This window comes from Notechis scutatus, chromosome 6 (assembly GCF_049901735.1).
Source record: "Notechis scutatus isolate UNSWTSFEM ecotype Mainland chromosome 6, rNotScu1.2, whole genome shotgun sequence".
NCBI classification, from domain to species: Eukaryota; Metazoa; Chordata; class Lepidosauria; order Squamata; family Elapidae; genus Notechis; species Notechis scutatus.
Genome location: NC_142014.1, coordinates 81,411,301 through 81,435,654, shown reverse-complemented (window position 1 = coordinate 81,435,654; position 24,354 = coordinate 81,411,301). Strand labels below are relative to the sequence as shown.

Sequence of the window (24,354 nt, the reverse complement as noted above, 5' to 3'; positions counted from 1 at the left end):
TCTGGCTGGGGAATTCTGGGAGTTGGAGTCCACCCATCTCAAAGCCTGCTGGCTGGGGAATTCTGGGAGTTGGAGTCCACCCATCTCAAAACCTTCCCGGCTGGGGAATTCTGGGAGTTGGAGTCCACCCATCTCAAAGCCTTCTGGCTGGGGAATTCTGGGAGTTGGAGTCCACCCATCTCAAAGCCTGCTGGCTGGGGAATTCTGGGAGTTGGAGTCCCCCACCTCAAAGCCTTCTGGCTGGAGAATTCTGGGAGTTGGAGTCCACCCATCTCAAAGCCTTCTGGCTGGGGAATTCTGGGAGTTGGAGTCCACCCATCTCAAAGCCTTCTGGCTGGGGAATTCTGGGAGTTGGAGTCCACCCATCTCAAAGCCTGCTGGCTGGGGAATTCTGGGAGTTGGAGTCCACCCATCTCAAAACCTTCCCGGCTGGGGAATTCTGGGAGTTGGAGTCCACCCATCTCAAAGCCTTCTGGCTGGGTAATTCTGGGAGTTGGAGTCCCCCACCTCAAAGCCTTCTGGCTGGGGAATTCTGGGAGTTGGAGTCCACCCATCTCAAAGCCTTCTGGCTGGGGAATTCTGGGAGTTGGAGTCCCCCCACCTCAAAGCCTTCTGGCTGGGGAATTCTGGGAGTGGAAGTCCACCCATCTCAAAGCCTTCTGGCTGGGGAATTCTGGGAGTTGGAGTCCACCCATCTCAAAGCCTTCTGGCTGGGGATTCTGGGAGTTGGAGTCCACCCACCTCAAAGCCTTCTGGCTGGGTAATTCTGGGAGTGGAAGTCCACCATCTCAAAGCCTGCTGGCTGGGGAATTCTGGGAGTTGGAGTCCCCCACCTCAAAGCCTTCTGGCTGGGGATTCTGGGAGTTGGAGTCCACCCATCTCAAAGCCTTCTGGCTGGGGATTCTGGGAGTTGGAGTCCACCCACCTCAAAGCCTTCTGGCTGAGGAATTCTGGGAGTGGAAGTCCACCATCTCAAAGCCTGCTGGCTGGGGAATTCTGGGAGTTGGAGTCCACCCATCTCAAAGCCTTCTGGCTGGGGAATTCTGGGAGTTGGAGTCCACCCACCTCAAAGCCTTCTGGCTGGGTAATTCTGGGAGTTGGAGTCCCCCACCTCAAAGCCTTCTGGCTGGGGAATTCTGGGAGTTGGAGTCCACCCATCTCAAAGCCTTCTGGCTGGGGATTCTGGGAGTGGAAGTCCACCCATCTCAAAGCCTTCTGGCTGAGGAATTCTGGGAGTGGAAGTCCACCATCTCAAAGCCTGCTGGCTGGGGAATTCTGGGAGTTGGAGTCCACCCATCTCAAAGCCTTCTGGCTGGGAATTCTGGGAGTTGGAGTCCACCCACCTCAAAGCCTTCTGGCTGGGGAATTATGGGAGTGGAAGTCCACCCATCTCAAAGCCTTCTGGCTGGGGAATTCTGGGAGTTGGAGTCCACCCACCTCAAAGCCTTCTGGCCGGGGAATTCTGGGAGTGGAAGTCCACCCATCTCAAAGCCTTCTGGCTGGGGAATTCTGGGAGTTGGAGTCCACCCACCTCAAAGCCTTCTGGCTGGGGAATTCTGGGAGTGGAAGTCCACCCATCTCAAAGCCTTCTGGCTGGGGAATTCTGGGAGTTGGAGTCCACCCACCTCAAAGCCTTCTGGCTGGGGAATTCTGGGAGTTGGAGTCCACCCACCTCAAAGCCTTCTGGCTGGGGAATTCTGGGAGTGGAAGTCCACCCATCTCAAAGCCTTCTGGCTGGGGAATTCTGGGAGTTGGAGTCCACCCACCTCAAAGCCTTCTGGCTGGGGAATTCTGGGAGTTGGAGTCCACCCATTTCAAAACCTTCCGGCTGGGAATTCTGGGAGTTGGAGTCCCCCACCTCAAAGCCTTCTGGCCGGGAATTCTGGGAGTCCACCCGCCTCAAATCCTTCTGGCTGGGAATTCTGGGAGTTGGAGTCCACCCATCTCAAAGCCTTCTGGCTGGGGAATTCTGGGAGTTGGAGTCCACCCATCTCAAAGCCTTCTGGCTGGGGAATTCTGGGAGTTGGAGTCCCCCACCTCAAAGCCTTCTGGCTGGGGAATTCTGGGAGTTGGAGTCCCACCCATCTCAAAGTTACCAAGCTTGAAAGAAACCCTTCCAGATGTTTCCCTTCTCGGGTGGAGGGGAATCCCGATCTAAGTCAGATTTTTCTCTCTCTCTCTCTTTCCCACGACCCTCCGCAAACCCGGGGGCTCAGATGCGCCGCGTTGCCGGTCCGCAGTCCCAGCCCGGCTTCCAAGGACCGGAGCCGGAACCGCGACGACGCTCCCCCGGGGGCAGCGGGCCAGGCTCTCTCCAGCTGCGCCCCGCTGCAAGGCACCGCCCGGCCCGGAAGGGAGGCACCTGCTGGCCCGTCGGGGGGTGGAGGCGCGGTCCGGCGGGACTCCTCCCTGCGGAAGCTCCGGCGGCCCGGCTGGCCGAGCCGATCAGGTGAGTGGCGGCTGGGTCGGGCCAGAACGGCGCCCCTGCCCGATCCGGTCCCGGCTCCGTCGGAGCGGCCCAGTCCCGGCTCTCCCGGGGAGGCAGAAGTGGCGGAGGCGGAGGCGCGCTCGGTCTGCGAGGCTCCAGGTGGGCGTGTAAATCCGGGCGGGCGGGCGGGGGTCTCTACCTGGGTGTCCCGGCTGCCCCCCTCCCTCGCTCCCGGCCCGATCCTTGGAAGCCCACCGCCCGCCTGCCCTCCCTCCCTTCCCGTCCCGTCCCCTAAGTTGGCTCGTGTGTCCTGGGAGGGGCGGGAGGGTGGAATTGAGGGACAGGGCGGGGGTCTCCTCTGGGCTCCCGGGCGCCCTCCTTCGCTCCCGGCCCGATCCTTGGAAGCCCACCGCCCTTTCCTCTTTCCTTCCTTCCCCTCCCTCCCCTAAGCCGGCATAGTCTGTCTGGGGGGGTGGCTGGGGATGGAATTGAGGGACAGGGCGGGGGTCTCTGCTCCCTCCTTCGCTCCCGGCCCGATCCTTGGAAGCCCACCGCCCTCCCTCCCTTCCCGTCCCGTCCTCTAAGTTGGCTCGTGTGTCCTGGGAGGGGCAGGAGGGTGGAATTGAGGGACGGGGCGGGGGTCTCCCATCTGGGACCTCGGCTGCCCCCTCCTTCGCTCCCGGTCCGATCCTTGGAAGCCCACCGCCCTTTCCTCTTTCCTTCCTTCTCCTCCCCTCCCATAAGCAGGCAATGAGGCATCTTGGGGAGGGGTGTGATGGAATTGAGGGAAGGGGCGGGGGTCTCCACCTGAGCCCCCGGCCGCCCCTTTCCTCGCTCCCGGTCCTGTCTTTGGAAGCCCTCTTTCCTGCCTTCCCCTCCCCTCCCCTAAGCCGGCATCGTCTATCTGGGGGGGGCTGGGGATGGAATTGAGGGACAGGGCGGGGTCTCTGCTGCCCTCCCTCGCTCCCGGTCCGATCCTTGGAAGCCCACCGCCTCCCTCCCTTCCTCCCTCCCTTCCCGTCCCATCCCCTAAATTGGCTCCTCTGTCTGGGGAGGGGCTGGAAGGTGGAATTGAGGACGGGGCGGGGGTCTCCATCTGGGACCTCGGCTGCCCCCTCCTTCGCTCCCGGCCCGATCCTTGGAAGCCCACCGCGCTGCCTTCCCATTCCGCCCCATAAGCCGGCACCGTCTGTTTGGACGGGGGAAGGGGGGGTCGGTGGAATTGAGGGACGGGGCGGGGTGGGGTCCCCATCTAAGCGACCCCCAGCATCTCCTCTCCGGCCCCGCCTGCACAGCCCTCGGACCCCCTCCCCGCGCAGCAGGGCCGTCCAACCGGGCAGAGGAAGGAATCCTTCGGCTTCCACTACTCGGGTCGGCTCGCATTTGCCCGGGGCGATGGGTGTTGTAGTCCCGCGCAGAGCGGGCACCAGGTCGTAAGGGAGGAGGAGGAGGAAGAGGAGGGCAGCCCTGCGTCCCATCCAGCGGGTCTCCCAACGGGGCGCTCCTACTAAGAGGATAATCCAGCCACACACACCCTCCCAAATGTAGGATTGCCTAGAAAAAGGGAGGGCGGGCTGGGAAAAGCTCAGGGGAGGGGACGCAGAGGAGTGGGGGAGGAGTCCCCAGCGCCCCCCCTTCCTCCCGGTTCGCGCCCTTGCTTTGCACAAAGTGGCTTTGGGCGAAATCCTATGCACCTATCTCACTTCGGGCGACTGTGCAAGAGGAATGGATTTGCGTTTGATCCAGAAGCTGGTCGGGAGTGTGGGGGCTGAGATGGGTGGGGAGGGACGTGGGAAGAGGGGAGGGGTGGAAAGCAACATTTGGAATAACAGATCCGGGACCGCGTTTGTCGAGGTTTAGGCAGGGGGTTGGACTAGATGACCTACAAGGGCCCTTCCAACTCTTGTTAATCTGTTAAAGGGGGTTAAATGAAGGTTTGATGAGCTGCAGGTAGGGGAATTGTGGATTGTCGGTCCTTTCAGTTTTGCACCAAAAAAAACATTCTTAGTTTGACCCGGATTAGCTACCTGTTCGCACAAACCATTGTAATTTCCTTTTTTGAGGGGGGGAAAGAACTTTTAACTTGAATGCGCAAACCTTGATTTGCTTGTGGGCCTTTCAAAACCAGACACTCTGGGATTCTCCCCCCCCACACACACACACACACACTGTGTTTTTAACCACGGTTTGTTTGTACAGTACTGACTGTGTTTTTAATCTGTGTTTGTTCGAACCCCAAGTAGAAATCAATAAAATTCCCCGGGCTTCTATTAAAATTCGCTTTCTTTACTTATGAATTCGATATGGGGAATGTTGAATGAAGGCATTTCCTGGGTCTGGATGCAAGAAACGCTGAGCCATGGATTAGTCAGGAGGTACACAAAAGCGAAAGACTTTCTGTAGTTAGAGGGTTTGAAATGAGTTTAGTTGTGTTCCTGCAGACGTTTCATGGCCCAGTTAGGTAACATCACCAGTGCTAGAAGGAAGAGGGGGCTGTGGAAGGTGGGGAGGAAGGGAGGAGGAGGAGGAGGAGGAGGAGGAGGAGGAGGAGGAGGGAGGAGGAGGAGGAGGGAGGAGGAGGAGGATGCTCTCTGAGGCCATTTCTTGCAGACATTTCATGACCTAGGGAACCTCATCAGGAGGAGGAAGAGGAGGAGGGAGGAGGAGGAGGAGGAGGAGGAGGAGGAGGAGGAGGAGGAGGAGGAGGAGGAGGAAAAAGGTGGCTGTGGGGTCCTTGGTGCTCTCTGAGCTTGGTTGTTTTCTTGCAGATGTTTCATGACCCAACTAAGGAACATCATCAGTGCTAGGAGGCAGTAGGGTTTGCTCACTCCCTTGTTGCACTGATGATGTTCCCTAGTTGGGTCATGAAACGTCTGCAAAAAAAACCCCAAGCTCAGAGAGCACCAGACCCCACAGTTGTCCTCCTCCTCCTCCTCCTCCTCCTCCTCCTCCTCCTCCTCCTCCTCCTCCTCCTCCTCCTCCTCCTCCTCCTCCTCCTCCTCCTCCTCCTCCTCCTCCTCCTCCTTCTCTTTCTTGTCTTTCTCCATCACTCCTTTTCCTCTCTACAAACTCCACTCCCTTCTAGCACTGGTGATGTAACCTAGTTGGGTCATGAAACGTCTGCGAAGAGAACCCCCCCCCGAGCTCAGGGAGCCACAAGGACCCCTAAACCTTTTTATGGATTCATTTATTACTTTTAAAGTCGTATGTTTGTGCCGTCTTTTCCTGCTGGGGGGGGGGGGAGCAGGGGGGTGCAGGGAGCCAACTTGAAAAGGAGCCCAAACCGGATTTTTCTGCAAGGCCTTTGGACGTGGTTGGTTTCTGCATCTGATCGAATTCCGACGGGAGCGCCGCCTGCCCTTCCTCCTCCTCCTCCTCCCCCATTTCCTTCCTCTCCCTGCCCCCCCCTACCCCCCCCAAGTTTCGCTGCCTTTGATTTAGGAGTGTTCGTACGTGTGGGATTCTTGATTTAATCAGGGACAACTGAGCAAAAAGCTGGGATTCTTATCGCCTCCCGGTTGGAAAGACAAACTTTCGAAAGTTTCAGTTTTATTTGCGGTTTCACTCTATTCTTTCTTGGGGTTTTGATAAGGGGGGGGAGGGGCTGCAGGGTTGACAGGTGAGGGCTCAGGCTGGACGCTACCTGTAGGGGCAACTTTCATCTCCCAGCAGGTAGGTCATTAGAGGTGAAGGTGCCAGTTTAATAATAATAATAATAATAATAATAATAATAATAATAAGAAGAAGAAGAAGAAGAAGAAGAAGAAGAAGAAGAAGAAGAAGAAGAAGAAGAAGAAGAAGAAGAAGAAGAAGAAAAGAAAAGAAAAGAAGAGGAGGAAGGAAGGAGAAGAAGAAGGAGGAGGAGGAAGGAGAGGAGAAGAGGAGGAAGGAAGGAAGAAGAAGAAGAAGAAGAAGGAAGAAGAAGAAGAAGAAGAAGAAGAAGAAGAAGAAGAAGAAGAAGAAGAAGAAGAAGAAGAAGAACAACAACAACAACAACAGATTAGCAGAGTTGGAAGGGACCGTGTAGGTCATCTAGCCCAACCCCACCTCCCGCCCAATCAGGAGACCCTACACCTACACCATTACGGACAGAAAGGCAGTCCAGTCTCTTCTGGAAATCTTTCCGTGTGAAAGGAAGCTGCTTTCGGGGGCAAAAGGTTAGGTCTCCGAGCTCCGCGTTCAAGAGCAGTCTACCTTGGAAAAGTCACGGTGAGGCCTTGGCAACTTCCGCTTTTCCTTTCGGTTGCAAGGGATGCATTTTCCAAGCCTGCTTTGGTTTGGGTTCTTGCTTTTTTGGGGGCAGGGGGAGAGGGGGTTTCGGGTTTTTTTATCTTTGGTTTACCTAGGTTGGAGTCACTTTAGCCTGGGAAAGTAAGGGACGCGTTCCCGGCTTCTGGGATTTTCTCTGGGGAGATGAAGCAAACCATCTATTATGCTTCTTCCCACAGGCAAAAAATATGCTTTATTAGGCAGGTTTATTAGGCATTTAGGATGATTTAGCCAGATGTTAATAAGTGGATGCTTTCTTTTCTCTTCCCTCTCTCTTTCTTTCCTTCCTTCCTTGTTATTTCTCATTCTTTCCTTTCTTTCTCTCTCTCTTTCCTCTCTCTCTCTCTACTTTCTTCCTTTCCCTTTCTCATTCTTTCTCTTTCTTTCCTTTCTTTCTCTGTCTCTCTCATTTCCTTCTCTTTTTTTCCTTTTTCTTTCCTTTCTTTCTCTTCCACTCTCTCTTCTCCCTTTCTTTTCCTTTTCTTTTCTTTCTTGCCTGTGGTAGGCAAAGCACAGGAATCTTGGGAGCAAAATTAAAATCTTGTGTTTGTGCTTGATAACATGAAATGCTTGTTTTATTTTGGTCAGGAAGGGAGGAAGGGAGAGGGAAAGGAAGAAAGAGGGGGAGGAAGGGAGGGAAGGAGGAAGGAAGGAGGGAAGGAAGGAAGGAAGGAAAGAAAGAAAAAGAAAGAAAGAAAGAAAGAAAGAAAGAAAGAAGAAAGAAAGAAAGAAAGAAAGAAAGAAAGAAAGAAAGAAAGAAAGAAAGAAAGAAAGAAAGAAAGAAAGATTAAATAAATCTGGTTGTTCCAGAGCTGTTTTTGCCACTGCTGGAAACAAGATGTAGACTTGATGGACCCACAACGTCCCAAAGCAAAAACAACGCAACGCAACAAAACAATCAATGGAAAAGTGAAGTGTCAACCCGTTTTATAGTTTGGAAAATATCTGCTGGATGTGGTTGTGTTTTGGGGTCGGTTCAGCCCAGCTCTCACCCGTTGTGTAGGCTTTGAGAAGGAGAAGTGGGCAGAAGAAAGGGAAGTGAGAATTTGTCACAGGGTGGGCAAGCACTAAATTGTAAAAGTGTGTGTGTGTGTGTGTGTGTGTGTGTGTGTGTGTTGGGGGGGGTGTTTTGTGATCTGAAAAAACAGAAGAGAGTTTCACCCGCCAGAAGAGAGAAGGGCAGGAGGCTGTCTAGGATAGAAGATCTCCAAACTTGGCCACTTGGAGACTTGTGGACTTCAACTCCACAATGGCTGGAGAATTCTGGGAGTTCACAAGTCCATGAGTGTTAAAAGTGGCCAAGTTTGGGAAGCCCTGGCCTAGGGTCATGCTTGACTAGAAACCCTGATAGGCCTTTGGCAGGAGAGAGAAGACCATGCAATCGTGGTTTGTGGTTTGGAGAATTAGAGAGAGAGAGAAAAGGTCTGGATAATAGAAAGAAGGGAGCTGCTGTTTTTTTTGGAATCGATAAAGGAAGAATTAATACGATAAATGTAATAAGTTTGCTGAAGGAGAAATTGGAGGTCTCCTTTTTCTATTTTTTTTCTCCATTCTCTTTTTCTACACTTTTTCTCCTCCTTGCTTTCTTTTCTTTATCTATCTCTTTTTTCCCTGTTTCCTTTCTTTCTTCCTCTCATTCTTTCCTTCCTTCCTATGTACTTTCTTTATCTGTCTTTCCTTCTATCTCTTTCTTTTTCTATCTCCTTTGTCTATCCTCCTTTCTCCCTCTCATTCTTTCCTTCCTACCTTCTTTATCTTTCTCTCCTTCTATCTTTTTCTATCTTTATATCTCCTTTCTTTCTCCCTCTCATTCTTTCCTTCTTCCTTCCTTCCTATCTACCTTCTCTTTCTTCCTTCCTTCCTACCTACCTTCTCTTCCTTCCTTCCTTCCTTCCTTCCTTCCTTCCTTCCTTCCTTCCTTCCTTCCTTCCTTCCTTTTCTTCCTTTATCTCCTTTCTCTATCTCCTTCCTTTTTCATTCTTTTCTTCCCCTTTCTTTCTATCTCCTTTCTTCCTTTCTCTAACTCGTTTTTCTCTCCTTCCTTCCTTCCTTCTTTCTTTCTCCTTCCCTCCCTCCCTCCCTCCTTCTCCTTTCCTTCTTTCTTTCATTTCTTTCCTTCTTCTTTCTTAGCCTGCCTTCATTTTTAGCCTTCGTAAACCTTTTCATGGAGTTTCATTTTTTTAAGGGGCAGTTGGGGAAAAGAAACTTGGGTGGCTGGTTCTCTTCCCAGATTTTTCCCGGACAAGGAGACACTTTTTCCCCCCAAATAAGGAAATACGGGTCGCTCTTTAGCTTCCCCGCTTGTTGTTGTGTTGTGTTGTGTTGTGTCTTTGGCTTCAGGGTGTTTGGGTGGCATCCCCACCTCCTCCCTGGGTGCTGCTCGCTCTGAGTCACAGATTTGGTCATCGCTCCGAAATTAAGGGGAGGACAGCCAAAGGGATTGACTCACGCAGAGAGGCACCAGGCCTCCTCCCAAGCATTCGGGGATGATTGAATGCCAGATAAAAACTTAAGTGCCTTATTTGCAACCCTTTGCAAGACCTTATATCACAGGCAGTCCTCAACTTACAACTGTCTGTTTAGTGGCCGCTCAGAGTTCCAAGGACACCGAAAAAGGCAGCTCACTGACTCAGGGATGAGCTGCTACCAGTCCGTCCCAGTTTGGGAGAACTAGTTGCTAATTTTATAATTGTTTTCTATTTCTTTTTTTTTTTTAAATTAATTATAAGAATACAACACAGTGCAGCCGTTCTTGCATTACAATTGTTATACATATACAAATGTTACTTCACCATTTATAATCCTCTTGTTCGATGCATCGTTTACTAATTATTCTAATCCTCATAGCTACTTATGTTCCGACCTTGCCTTCTTCTATGCAACCACTGATAGAATTTATTCCACCTTTCACAGTACTCAGGTTCCCCCTTGTTTTTTTAAAATTCTAGGGTTAAACTGTCCAATTCTGCACAGGCCATGATTTTCCTTATTATCTCTGTTTCTGGTGGTGTGCTTTCCTTCTTCGAATATTGCCCATATATTATTCTAGCCTCCGTCAACACATGTACTATTAGATAAATTAAATCCTTCCTATATCCTTCTGGTTACTATTCCTAGGAGAAAAAATGCTGGCTAAAATAGAATACACTCTCTCACCATTTGTTCCACCCATGTCTGTATCTGTCATGCCCCTGTCAGAATCTGATTCGGAGGGGGAGGCCGAGCAGCTGACAGGGAGGGGGAGTGTGGCTCCATTGGTGGTGGAGGGAACTGGGGAAGGGCAAAGTCCAGCTGGGCAGAGCAGGGAAGAGGTAGAACAAGGGAGAAGGAATTCAGAGGAAGACCCAGGCCCACCCCCTCTTCATCCTAGGGCATGCAGGGAGGAACGGAGAAGGGAGCAACGTGCATGGCGCGGCTTACAGGGGAGGAAAGGGCCCTGATTCCCTTCATTAGCTGCAACTGGGAACATGGTGTTTAAAAAGGGAAGCTGCACACAGCAAGTTGTTGGAAACAAATCGTGAATTATCTGATGTCGTTGAGGCTTATCTGTGTTCCTGGTGTCTTCCCAACTGTGTGTGTTTTGTTGGCCTTTCAAGTCTGCAATTCCTTCTCCTGCCCCATCCAGTTAATTACTACAGCGTGGTTTGTTTGGATTTTAAGTTACAGTTTGTGTGGACTTTGTTTTCGGACTGAATTTCCACCACTTAAAGACTGTTCTTGGGAGAGTTTTTTTTTCTCCAGCCGAAGGTAACTGGACATTGAGGGCAAAGTTGGAGGTATTAAAGGGACTTTTCTTACTTTGTGCCACGCCCTTTTGGGTCATCACAGGATCAGTCTCCAATCTTTTTTTTTTTTGGCAGCATTGCAGGTCCACCACATGTGAAAAAATGTGCCCAATAACATTATTTGCACATCCAACAATTTGGAGATAGACATTTTTGAACATTTTGGGAATGTTTATCATTTTTAATGGCCGGTTTTAATGGCAAATCCCAATACTGGCTGGCCCCGCCCATCCCTTCCCTCCCCTTCCCTCCCAGGAGTCCCCACGCTGCCTGTTTTGCATGCAGGTAAGTGCAGGTGACCCACGGAGGCTTGGGAAGGGCGGAAATGGGCCCGTTTCTGGCTTCCAGAGACCCTCCGGAGCCCGGGAGACCGTTTTCACCCTCCCGAAGGCTCGAGCAAAGCCTCCGGAGCCCGGGGAGGGCAAAAACGCCCCCCCACCGTGGTGCAGGAGGCCACCTAGGCCACACCCACCATGGCCACACCCACCCAGCAAACGGGCAGAGAACCCCTTGCTATTTGGAAGCGTGGCCACTGGCATGGACTGATGACGGTTGCAGCATCCCGGGCCGAGGGGGGCATGTATGACCCCTTTTGTGACCTTCTGACAACGGGGCAGCCGGATCCACTTAATAACCGTGGGTGGCTCACTTAACCACTGTAGCGACCCACTTAACGACGGTGGCAGGAAAGGCCGTGAGATGAGGCAAAACTCACTTTGACCAAGGTTTCCCTCAGCCACAGGAATGTTGAGCTCCATTAGTGGTCGTAAGTCGAGGATTAACTGTATTTCAGGATCGGGAGGACTTTTGACTTTTGACGTGTGGGGCAGGAGGGTTGGAAAAATGCATGAGCATCTCTCGCCCTAACCAAGCCGAACACCCTCCTAGGTGACTTTTTAAAATACTTTTTAAACTTTTAAAAAACTTTTAAAACTTTTTTAAAACTTTTAAAAAACTTTTAAAAAACTTTTAAAACCTTTAAAACTTTTTAAAAACTTTAAAAACTTTTTAAAAGGAGGCTGGACTAGAAGACCTTCAAGGTCCCTGCCAGCTGTATTCTATTCTATCCTATTCTATCCTACTCTATTCTATTCAAACTTTTAAAACTTTTTAAAAACTTTGTAAACTTTTTAAAAACTTTGTAAACTTTTTTTAAAAAATAAACTTTTTAAAAACTTTAAAAACTTTTTAAAAACTTTTAAAACCTTTAAAACTTTTTAAAAACTTTTAAAACTTTTTAAAAGGGGGCTGGACTAGAAGACCTCCAAGGTCCCTGCCAGCTGTATTCTATTCTATCCTATTCTATCCTACTCTATTCTATTCAAACTTTTTAAACTTTTAAAAACTTTGTAAACTTTTTAAAAACTTTGTAAACTTTAAAAAAAAATTAAACTTTTAAAAAACTTTTAAAACTTTTTAAAAACTTTTAAAACTTTTTAAAAACTTTTAAAACCTTTACAACTTTTTAAAAACTTTTAAAACTTTTTAAAAGGGGGCTGGACTAGAAGACCTCCAAGGTCCCTGCCAGCTGTATTCTATTCTATCCTACTCTATCCTCTATTCTATTCAAACTTTTTAAACTTTTTAAAAACTTTGTAAGCTTTTTAAAAACTTTGTAAGCTTTTTAAAAGGGGGCTGGACTAGAAGACCTTCAAGGTCCCTGCCAGCTCTATTCTATTCTATTCCATTCAAGCTTTTTAAACTTATTTAAAAAGCGAAGTGGATTGATCCAGTGGGGGAAATATGACTTTTCATCATGGTTCCAAGGAGAGAACTTTCTCAGAAGTTCCTAAATTCTTGGAAAAGCAATGCCGAAAGAAAGCAGATGCACCCATTTAACTTCCTCAATCTTGTCTTGCACAAGGCAGCCAGCAAAACAGGGGCCCCTTCGTTTCGGGCGCAACTCACCCTGGTTGTCGGTTGTTGCGTGCTGGAATTAACGGTGCAGAAAGAAGTTTTGCAACTTAGGATCACAGCTCAAGGCGGGAACAGGACCTTGGAGGTCTTCTAGTCCAGCCCCTGATCAGGCAGGAGACCCTACACAATTTGAGACAAGTGGCTGTCCAGTCACTTCTTAAATCCCCCCTCCCCAGTGATGGAGCACCCACAACTTCTAGTGGCAAGCTGTTCCACTGGTGAATTGTCCTATTAGGAAGTTTCTCCTAAAATCCAGGTTGTTTCTCTCCTGGATTATTTTCCATCTATTGTTTCTTGTCCTGCTTTTTGGTTCTTTGGAGAATAATTTGACCCCCCCCTTCTTTGTTGCAGCCCCTCAAATACTGGAAGACTGTTTTCATGTCTCCCCACCTTCTTCTTTTCTTTAGACTAGTCCAACTCAATTCCTGAAGCCAAGTTGTTCTTATCTTTTGGTCTCCAGGCCTTTAATCCTCTTAGTTGCTGTCTCTGCACTTTTTCCAAAGTCTCAACCATCTTTTTTCTAATGTGGTGACCAAAACTTGACGCAGCATTCCAGGTGTGGCCTTACTAAGGCTTTTATAAAGCGGTACTAATACTTTACGTGATTGGCAGCCTCTTCTTGAAAACCTCCAGTGTTGGAGCAACGCACAACTTCTGAACCCAAAGCCGTTCCGCTGGTTAATTGTCCTCACCATCGGGACATTGTCTTCGTTCTAGGTTGGGTCTCTAACCTTCTTCCACTCATGACTCCTTCTCCTGCCCTCAGGTGCTTTGGAAAGTAAATCCACCCCCTCTTTCCCTGAGGCAACCCTGCAAGTATTGAAAGAATGCAATACTCGTTTGCAATTTGTATTTTTATTGCACTTAGATATGTTATGGCTTTATTGCTTTCACTGTTGTAACCCTGCAGGGTCACCTCACAGCGAGAAGGACAGCCAACAAATTTAACAAATTATATCTATCTCTATCTATCTAAATCTCTATCTATCTATCTACATATCTACCTATCTACCTACCTACCTACCTACCTACCTACCTACCTACCTACCTATCTATCTATCTATCTATCTATCTATCTATCTATCTATCTATCTATCTAATCTATCAATATCTATCTATCTCTATCTATCTATCTATATCTATCTACCTACCTATCTCTGTCTGTCTGTCTGTCTGTCTGTCTGTCTGTCTATCTGTCTGTCTGTCTGTCTGTCTGTCTATCTATCTATCTATCTATCTATCTATCTATCTATCTATCTATCTATTCTATCTATCTATCTATTCTATCTCTATCTATCTATTTATCATATATACCCTGTTTCTCCAACAATACAGCCTCCCCCAATAGGAAGTCCCAGCATGTTTTATAGGCATGAAATGAAATTAAGCCCCTCCCCCAAATTAAGGCCTATATTAAAACATGTGAAATGGGGGAAATGGCGGGGGCTTGCTGTTAGGAAGTACTTTTGTTGCACACCCGGATATGGTGCTGCCTGCTTTGACTCTGATACAAAGTGCCCCACCAACGCCGAGGTCAACATCTAAGCCGTCACCGCCCACCTGCCCGAAGATGCAAGGGGGTGGAATTAGTCACCCGAAAAGATGGCCTAGCCATTTTTCAGGGCTCAAAAAAATAAGACTCGGCCTTATTATATGAGAAACACGGTGTATATATATATATATATATATATATATATATATATATATATATATATATATATATATATATGTATATATGTATATGTATATGTATATGTATATGTATATGTATATGTATATGTATATATATATGTATATGTATATGTATATGTATATGTATATGTATATATGGTGTTCGGCTTGGTTCAGGAGTATTTTCCCACGTCATTGTAGTTCTTTTAAAGTTTAAAAGAACTACAATGACGTGAAAATCTGAACTAATCAAACACTATATATATATATATATATATATACTTTTACAACTGTAAAAGTCTGACTCACAGACGAACACAATACAGAAGCCTGATGATGGCAGATGAGATTCTGCCGAAACGTTGCTACAACTTTAAAAGCACACCACTCAGGCATCATCACAAAATCTCCAGGACCGTTAAGCCTACAAACTTGGAAATTTGGCACCTATGTTCCTCTTGGCTCCTAAGTGCTCACTAAGAAAAGATTTTTCGAAATGACCATCAGAACATTTAGAGTATTTCCTATATTCTTATTATTAACACGCTCTGATGCTAAGGAGTTCGATTCCCCCTCCCCAAACCTGAAAAAAATCTCTTCCAAATGCAAAACACAAGCAGAGGAGGTTTAGTTTCCGTTTCACAGCAGCACCAAGCAGCTTCAGTACAGAGCAGTTGAGCTAAGCCACGCCCAGGCTCCTTGCTGTCTCCTTCTTGCCCACACAGCAAATACTCTTTCAGTTTCCAAACAGCCCTCAACTCTCTCACACACCGACAGGGCGCTAGCCAGATGAACACCGATGGATGCTGGTAGGCAGAGGTAGAGTTTTCCCCCCCTTATTTTCCTCCCCAAAAACTAAGCCCCACCACACAGTTTCGTAGCGAAGCACGGGGATCGAGCTAAAAAATCATGTCTGCCTTAAATGTTGAAAAAAATCATGTCTGCCTTAAATGTTGAAAAAAATCATGTCTGCCTTAAACTTTCTCTTTGCCAGGCTCAAGAAAATTGTAAGCTGTCCAAAGTCAGTGGCCGAGATGGATAGCTATAGAAATTGAACAGATAAAAAAACGAACATAGCTAGTTCCCTTAGCTGCTCATCATATGTTTTAGCTTCCGGCTTTCTAGTATTTTAATTTCTCGTCTCTTTTCTGCACATTTTGGGATCTCGGGATTTATTTATTTATTTTTTTGTATCGTGGTGACCAAAACTGCATGCTGTATTCCAAGTGTGGCCTTACCAGCGCAATATAAATGGATAATAACATTTCAAAGGATGTGGATATTACCGTCCTTGATGTACGGCCACAACTGCGTCCCAAATTTCTGCTGTTAAGCAAGGCAGCTGTTTTTGTCCTCCATTTCTTCATAAAATGCTATTTAATTGCACTGTTACGTTTACTGGAAAATTACAGGTAAAAGCTGAAAGGGACTGTGGAGGTCTTCTAGCCCACCCCCACTGTGCTCAAGGCAGGAGACCATACACACAGACACACACCATCCTGGGTAAATGGTTGTTCAATCTTTCCTTGAAGACCTCCAGCCATGAAGCACCACAATGCCTCATCTCAACTGAGCCCAAAATTTGTGTGGCTTAAGCGAGACAGCTGTGAAGTGAGTCCTGCCTCGTTTGATGACCGTGCTTGCCGCCTGTCGTTAAGCGAATCCCTGCCCTTGTTAAGTCCCTGATGCAGTTATTAAATCCATCCGGCTTCCCCGTGGACTTTGCCTGTCAGTGGCAAAAAGCGGATTGCGTGACACACACACACACCTTTCTTGTTCACGTGCCTCTCAATTTTAATTTTCTTTTTTTTAAAAAATAAAATTTTTAAAAAAGCAAAACGCTCCCTACTTGTGTTTCCCCCGAAAATAAGATCCTGTCTTATATTTCTTTTGCTACCAAAAAAGGCACCAGGTCTTATTTTGGGGGGATGTCATCCACTGACTAACCTCACTTGCGCACGTTGCCCCCGGCCTCCTTTTTGCTGTCCGAGGCCTTTAGGAACTCCTCCTCCTGTGGCCGGCAAGGCTTTCCTGAAGGCCTCTGCAGCCTTCAGGATCGATCCAGAGCTTTGTTATCAACTCCAGAGGCCTTCAGGAAAGCCTGGCCAGCCTTGCCGGCTGCAGAAGAAATGGTCCAGCAAGACAGGTGTTGGGGTGTGCGAGGCTTGGTTACAACTGTCTAAAGGTAAATAGTAGGGCAGCTCCACCACCACCACATCACCACCCGAGCTTAATTTTTACCCCTGCGCTCTGGAATGGGTGGGATCTTAATTAGGGCTTATTTTGGGGGTTGGTCCTATATTGGGTGCAGGTGTAAAAAAAATCAAGCTAGGACTTACTTTCAGGGTAGGTTGTATTTTCGGGGAAACGGGGTCTTGGGAGATGAAAATTCTCCGAGTGACCTGGATGCCAGTCGTTTCCCACGCAATTTCCCCAAAACTTTTAATTTATTTATTTATTTATTTAGAGAGAGAGAGAGAGAGAGAGCAAATGTCCACAGGAAACACGAAAAAAGAGAGAGAGAAAAAAAACCTCATCAGACAGACTTTCTCGCCAGCTGCTCTGCCATCTCTCTCTCTCTCTCTCTCTCGCATAACGGTTCTTGAATTTCTTTCTTGAATTTCTATCTGTTGGGTTAGGTAACATCTGATCCTTGCAGAAAAGCAGATTTCACGGGGAGGAAAAGTGGGTTTTTGGTTTTTTATTTTTAACTCTGAAAGCTTCCGGATGCCATCGTTCAATCAGGAACAATTCTATGTTTTGTTTTGTTTTAATTTATAAAATGCGATTTATCCCACGGTTACATTCGCTGGAAAATCACGGGTAATCCTCTCTTTTTGACCACAACGGAGGCCAAAACATTTATGGCTAAGCAATTGGGAAGTGAGGTTTGTCCCATTTTAACGACCCCCCCCTTGTCACCATCGTTGAGTGAATTGCCACAGCTGTTAAATGAGTAACACCAACGTGAAGCGAATCCAGCTTCCCCGGTGTCTTTTCTCATCAGAAGGTCGCAAAAGGGGATCGGGTGACCCCCTCTCCCAGGAACGCAGCAACTGTCATAAATGTGAGGCAGTGGCCAAGCATCTGAATTGGGCAGTGGCAACGTTGCAACAGTCGTAAGTGTGAAAAACGGTCATAAGTCACTTTTTTCAGGGCTGTTGTAACTAGTCACTAAATGTTGTGGTTCGGCGGCGGTAGGTGCAGACGACTGAGGTCTCGGAGAGCGAGGACTCAGATGAGGGACCTGCGTGTGATGCAGGGATGGGACCAGGACCATCAGGGAGTGGAGTGCTGCCTTCAGAGATTGTGGAGGCTGGCGGCAGTGAGGAAGAGACCCCCGAGGAGCCTGTGTCCAGCATGTGTGCGAAGGAAAGAGCAGCTGCAGAAGCACAGGCGACTCAGGAGTAAGGCTGCAAGGTAATGGCCCCTCCCTGAGAAGATAAAAGCCAGCTGAGAAACCATAGTTCTTTGCAGAAAGCAAATAAGTTTTTGCACTCGAGCCTGGTGGACATTACAATATCTGAGTTGGTGTTTGGAGACTCTTTGATTTATTGTTTAAGAATTGTATCTGTTGTTCTTGGCAGCCTTGCAAAAACTTGGCCAGGCTCTTTCATGTCGGAGCTAATGAGTTGGAAGCAGCCTTTTATCTGTGAAGAAACAGGATTCGCAAATGAAACATTAAAAGGTTGTGCTGGTACCTTTGTCTTGTGTTTGCTCTCCCGGAACCAGGTTTGGGTCAGAACACTAAATGAATCATAAGTTCAGGATTATCTGTCCTTGCTGGCTAGGAGATAATAACTGCCTGCTAAATCGTTTTCTGCAGTTTGTCAAAGAAGGGGAAAATTAGCAAAATTTTTACATGCATATATATATATACACACATATATATTTTTTCCGGCTGATTTTTGGACCCGCCGCCAACCTTGCAACCTGGTTGGGGATATTTTTAAAAGGCAACTTTCGTTTCACAAAGTGGAAGGCTGGAAAAAAAAAAAGGAGGCAGGGGTGAGTTTCCCTGCCTCTTTCCTCTTTTGCTGCTGTCTGGCAACAAAATAAATTATTTCCATCACGGGAAGGAAAAACACGCCTGAAAACCGTGCTCTTCCAGCTCGGTCGACTCACGGGACCGAAAAACGGACTGCGGACAGTCTGAACCAGAAGTAAAATTTTTAAAAATTGGGGGGGGGTATTAAAAAAAATAAAAAAAAATCAAGAGGCTCGGCGGGACGGGAGGCCTGGAGGGTGTGGCAAACGTGAGGATCTGTTAGAGGAGCGGTAATTTTGCACCCAAGATCGATGCAACATCGCTGGGATTAGAATAGAATAGAAAATAACAAGAGTTGGAAGGGACCTTGGAGGTCTTCTAGCCCAACCCCCTGCTTAGGAACTCCTGTATTCGGGATCAGATGGAGCTTTCAAACTGTGTGCGCAACTGAGGTGCAGGAAGAGGAGGCTGCTGTTGATCAGCGGTGGCCAAAATATTCGGTTTATTTTCCGTTTGTTTCCTCTCGTAGCCTCTGGCTTTTCTTATTGTTAGTTCTTTTTTTTCCCCTCTTTGTGTGTGTTTCTCAAGGGACAGAGATAAATCATGGGAAACGGGCAGAGCAAATCTGGAGAAATCAACGAGATAAATAAATAGAAGAAGAGTATCTGTAGTTCAGGGTTGAACGGTGGGGACCTTGGTGATCTCTGAGCTGGGTGGTTTTTCTTCCGACGTTTCGTGACCCACCTAGGTAACTTCATCAGTGCTAGAAGGAACTGAGTGGGGTTGTGGAATGGAAGAGGAGGAGGAGGACTGTGGGGTCCTTGGTGCTCTCTGAACCTGGTGGTTTTCCTTGCAGACGTTTCATAACCCAACTAGATAACATCATCAGCGCTAGAAGGGAGTGAGTGGGGTTGTGGAGGGAGAAGGAAGAGGAGGAAGAGGAGTATGGGTGGTCTTTGAGCTGGGGGGTTTCCTTGCAGACCTTTCATGACCCAACTAGGTAACTTCATCAGTGCTAAAAGGGAGTTGGGGTTGGAGGGAGGAGGAGGAGGAGGAGGAGGAGGAGGAGGAGGAGGAGGAGGAGGAGGAGGAGGAGGAGGAGGAAAAAGGTGGCTGTGGGGTCCTTGGTGCTCTCTGAGCTTGGTTGTTTCCTTGCAGATGTTTCATGACCCAACTAGGGAACGTCATCAGTGCTAGAAGGGAGTTGGGGTTGCTCTCTGTTTATACACAGAGGCCTGCCCTGTCAGCGTTTGTAGGAGGGTTGTTTTCTTCTTGTTAGTCCCTTCCTTGGGGTAGTGGTTACGGCTTGATTACTGCTCTGGGATTAATCCGGGTGTTGTTATCCCCTGCTTATCTGGGTGTCGATCCCCGGCAAGGAGGGGTTGTGGTGTTTGTGTTGTAAGTTGACGCTGGGTGGAATGGACTGGTTGTCCGGAGCAGCGTTTCTCAACCTCAGCCACTTGAAGATGGGTGGAACTACAACTCCCAGAATTCCCCAGCCAGGGCTGAAAGTGGACGCGGAAGGGGTTCAAAATCTGGCGGGAGATTCAGCATCGTTTTTCCTGCAGAATTGACTTTCGTGCCTAACACAGAACTAGAACTCACCGCTCCGGCCCAGACTGCCGCCCGGGGCTGGGGGCCGGTCCCCGAGCCCGGGGGCCGGCCCGGGAACCGCCGTGCCCCGTGGAAGCCCCAGCGCGCCCGCGCCCGCTGCCCCGCCGGGCCCGCCCCCGCTTGCTACTCCCCCGTGTTGCTGGAGGGGGACGGGTGGCCCTCCGCCCGCCACCACTCCTGGCACCTTCACCACCATACCAAACGAGCTAATGATGAACAAAATGTGGGATTTAAGAACAAATTACAACACATTTATGAAAGAACCTGAGCTGAGAATTAAATATGATGGGAAAACCGAAGGCCCAGTGAAGTGGGAAGGGGCTTCTTAAGAACCCTGGGTGGGTCGGGGTGTAAAGGAGGAGTAGGGGGATCCAGAAGCATCCGCTGATGAAACCCACAAGGGAACGAGCCACGCAACGGAAGGGCAGGGTGGCGCGTTCGAGTCCCCACGTGGGAATGAAGGCCAAGCGAATTGCACAACGACGCTGCGGAGGGAAGGAAGGGTTGTTTTTTTGTTTTTTTCTGTGAGAGAAAGGCGGAAGTTTCAGAAAGTTGCGGTCGGGTGAAAGCCTCTGTGTGTGTGTGTGTGTGTGTGTGTGTGTGTGTCCTAAAATGACAGAAGTGAAAACTTTCAGCCATGAAAATGGGGCAGATTGTCGGAGAGGCGCCAGGCAGGTGTGCAAAAAGTGCAAGAGGAAGGAAAGTGTAAGGAGCAGTTTACGAACAAACGCGATGCACTTAAAAAAATTGTTTTCCTCTTGATCTCTTTCTTGCTTTTACGGAGAGTCCTTAACTTACAGCCGTTCGCTTAGCGTCACTTGCTCATCATTAGAAACAGCGCTGAAAAATGGGACTCATGCCCGTTTTTCACACTTACGACCATTGCCACATCCCCACGTGGTCCCATGATCGAAATTGCGGACGCTTGACTCCTGGTTCCTATGACAGGCACCAGCTGGTTCCTCGACTTACGACAGTTCATTTAGTGACGGTTCACAGTTACAAAAAGAGCGACTCGCGGCCGTTTCCAGAGTTGCGACTTTGGCAGCCTCCCCCGCGATCCCGTGATCCAAATTCAGGCGCTTGGCCACCGACTCGAACTTATGACGGTTGCTGTGCCGCCCCTCCCCCCAAGAAAGGGGAATCACAGGATCCCTTTTTGTGACCTCCTGAATGCTGATGGGGAAGCCCGGTTCGCTTAACAACGGTCTTACCGACTTGACCCACCGGAGCGATTCATTTAGCAACCGTGGCGAGAAAGGTCATGAAATCGGGTAAAACTCACCAAAGGAGTGGGGGGGGGTTTCCTCTCTTAATGACAGAAACTTTGGGTTCAATTTTGGTCGTAAAGCGAGGACTCCCTGTATTCTTTTGATTCTATTTTTTTCTGCATGTTGGCTTCTTTTGAAAAAGGGTCGTGCGATGGTTGTACGTAGTGCATAGTACGATGGTTGTGCGATGTGTTGTGGCCCGCCAGCGGCCAATGAAGTTGGCAGCGGAGTTGGACAGTAGCGTGGAGGCTGGGGAGGAACATGGGCCAGTCCTGGAGTCTGGGGAAGGCTCGGACGAGGGCTCTGCGTCAGAGACAGAGATGGGGCGGGAACCATCCAACAGTTACCAGCTGCCTTCGGAGCCGGAGATCGGTGGGGTAGAAGAACAGCTGGAGCCTGTTCCCAGTGTTCGCATGCACAGAGCTGCCAGAAGAAGGGAACACCTAAGGAACAAGGGTCAACTCGGGAGTAAAGGCTGAGGTGGACGGTGAATGGCCCCTCCCAGAGGGATTAAAAGAGGATCGAAAGGGGAGGGGGCTTTTGCAGGGGACAAATAGTTCATTTAATTAGGGTGAAGGTCTGTTCCTGACTTCTTGCCACGTATTCTCTGCTATAGTGTGGCGTTTGAAAGGTATCATCCTGGCAACTCTCCAAGCCTGATAAAGGTCTGTCGTTGTGCAATCTCTTGAAAGACTGTTGGCCGGGACTTTGCTGGAGAGGAATTCCCTGTAAACTAAATAAAAGCGGTTTAATCGGGACGAGGAGTCGGCTTCGTGCTGTTGGGGAAAGCCTAGGTCAGAACACGAGGATTGTACGTAGATGAAAACTGCGTTTGTGAGGATATCTAGAAATGGGGGCCTCACAGGCAGAGCTGCCCCCCTCCTCCTCCCAATTTCAAATTCCAAATACAGGCAATCCTCGACTTACGACCCCCCACTGGTTGCTAAGCAAGAGGGTCGTTAAGCGAGCCACGCCGCAAAAGAGCTTTTGAAAGTGAGCCCATCTCGTGGGTTCCCCGGTTTCTCCAGCTCTCGGTTTCATTTCTCCCCTTTCTTTGCCTCTTTCCTCATTTCGAGAGGAGCGTTCATGACTCATGTCTACGGGGGGGACGGACGTCAACCGGCACCCAAGCTATCTGGATTTTCAGTTCCTGGAAGTTTCGAACTCGTCGATGTTTCATGAAGGACATCTTCAGGGGTCCCGTCATAATTTGGAGAGGAACCCCAAACAGTTGTGAAAGAGCTCGTGAGAATCCTGAGATTGACCCGTTTGTCCTCTCGGTTTCTAGAGGACCAAAAAAAAAAAATGCAGTTTTCTCGGGGGGGGCTGAAGGTGTCAACTCATAAAATATTTCTATGTTCTTTTTACCGTTGCCAACAGAAAGGGAGGGGGAGCAGCGTGGCAGCTTGGAACCCGAAAGTGCATGCCATAAATGTTTTCAGAGATTGTAACTAGGCGACTGACGTTTCTGCCGTGCAAAATTGGAACCGGAGAGCCTGATTGGTGACTCTGGGCTATGGAGGTGTCCCGTTGGAGAATATGGATTACGATACACGCCTGGGTGGGGGGGGAACACCAGGGTCAAGGGTGACAATGAATGACGTGTCTCAGAGTCGGCTACACCCAGGCAGTGCCGGCATGTCCACTCCTAATAAATCATTTTTAAGTTTTGGAAGTTGGGCTCGAGACTCATGATTTAAATGGGGGCGGGGGGTCACTGCCGGAGCCCTGACAGCAGGATCGCAATGTTGGATAAGGATTGGCAGAATCCAGGGGGCAGCATCAAAACAGGAATCAGCCTAGCATCTTTACATCACCACAAGCGACCTCTAGGGCCGTTCTTAACAGCATCACAGGCCCCGGACAAAGCAGTGTATACTGGGGGCCCTACAACAGCTACTCACAGGAATAAAAATATAAACGGTCGATGAAATGAAACATATATTTATTTTATGGGCACTTCCAACAAAATGGGTGTTGAAACATTAAGCAACAACTAATTCCAGGGTTGGGATGCTACCGGTTCGGCACGGTTCTTTAGAACTGGTAGCGGCAACGAGCAGCTGACTCCAAACCAATTCGGTGTTTGGCCCACCCGCCTGCCCGGGCTCTAGTCTGTCCTTTAATTCCCTGCTTTTCCCTCCTCCGCTCCTTTGCGTGGCACAGCTGAGGTAGAAAAAGCAGGAAACAAGAGGATTTTTCAAACGTTGCTCACCCGCGCACAGCGCTTGTCAGCTGTCCAGGCGGCACAGCTGGTGATTTCTTGCAAACGCCGCACACACGCGTGTTAGGATTGTCCGCAGTTCGGAGAACTGGCAAAACGCTCCACTGGCTGGCCCTGCCTCTCCCTGCCTACTCACTCCTTACCTGGCATGTGAGCCATCCAACTTGCCTGGTTTGGTAAGTTGCTATTTTTCTTTTTATTTTCCCCTGACCATCAGCTGTTCTGCTCTGCCGGGAGATTTAGATTAGCTAGAAAGCAGGAAATCCTTGGATTTCTTGCTTTCTAGCTAATCTAAAAGCAGAGCCGAACCTTCCTTAGGACTGAAGCTTTTCAGTGCAGACTCAAGTAGCCGATTGCAGAAAGATAGATCTCTGAATGAATCTGTGATTCTGTGAGCAACTCAATCTGCCTGCCTGCTTTGCCTGATTTGGGTAAAAGTTGTTCTTTTTTTATTTTAAAAAAATATCAATATTTACATAAATATTAATAATATTTACATACAAGCCACGCCCACCCAGTCACATGACCACCAAGCCATGCCCACAAATTAGGCCACACTCACAGAACCGGTTTTCAGAAATTTGAATCCCACCTCTGAACTAATCAGATTAGGTTGGGGGCCCCTATGCTGGTGGGGGCCACGGGCAAGTGCCCACCAGACCCATGGCAACCTTCCTTGAATTCCATGGTGCCATATCTGGCTCTCAGCCACGGACGACTGTTAAGGTCAGCCGTGATAGCCTTCCTAGCACAGGGCTGCCATTCCAGGGGTGGGATGCACAGACAATATCGATTCCTACCTTGCTGAGAGAGCCACGGCGGCAGGCTAGGGCCAAACAGCCGATCGTTGCCACTGGGTGGAAGAATTAGGAAACCAACGGCGCGTGCGTAATGGTCTGGAAAGTGCTGTTTTCGAATCAGCTGCGGCCCGGTGTGTGACTTGCTTGGCAGAAAATCCCTGGGTGTGGTGACGGTGGCGTTTTGCGCGAGTATATTAGTGGGGGAAGGAGCATGGCGTTTCCCTTCTATGGAGGAAGATCACGGGGTGTGGCGGAGGCGGAGCTGTAGGGCAGCTGTATTGGTGGCGGGCAACACCGGGCGAGCAGATCTGACTTCCTGTCAGGTTCCGCTGTTCCGCCGAGAAGAAACGACAACACACTTAGTTGAGAAGATTCCTGCGCGTAGGC

At 48.9% G+C, this 24,354-nt stretch overlaps 1 protein-coding gene across 2 annotated transcripts in view; it reads left to right on the top strand.

Annotated features, from left to right (window-relative positions):
• Positions 1–2,358: 2,358 nt before the first annotated feature.
• IRF5 (interferon regulatory factor 5) overlaps positions 2,359–24,354 on the top strand; it is a 51,371-nt gene continuing 29,375 nt past the window's right edge. The window contains exon 1 of one of the 2 annotated variants that reach the window (XM_087968958.1): positions 2,359–2,449. The gene's annotated coding sequence lies outside the window, so the exon portion shown is untranslated. Of the gene's footprint in view, positions 2,588–24,354 lie in introns of both variants that reach the window. The other variant, XM_087968957.1, reaches the window with a different exon arrangement.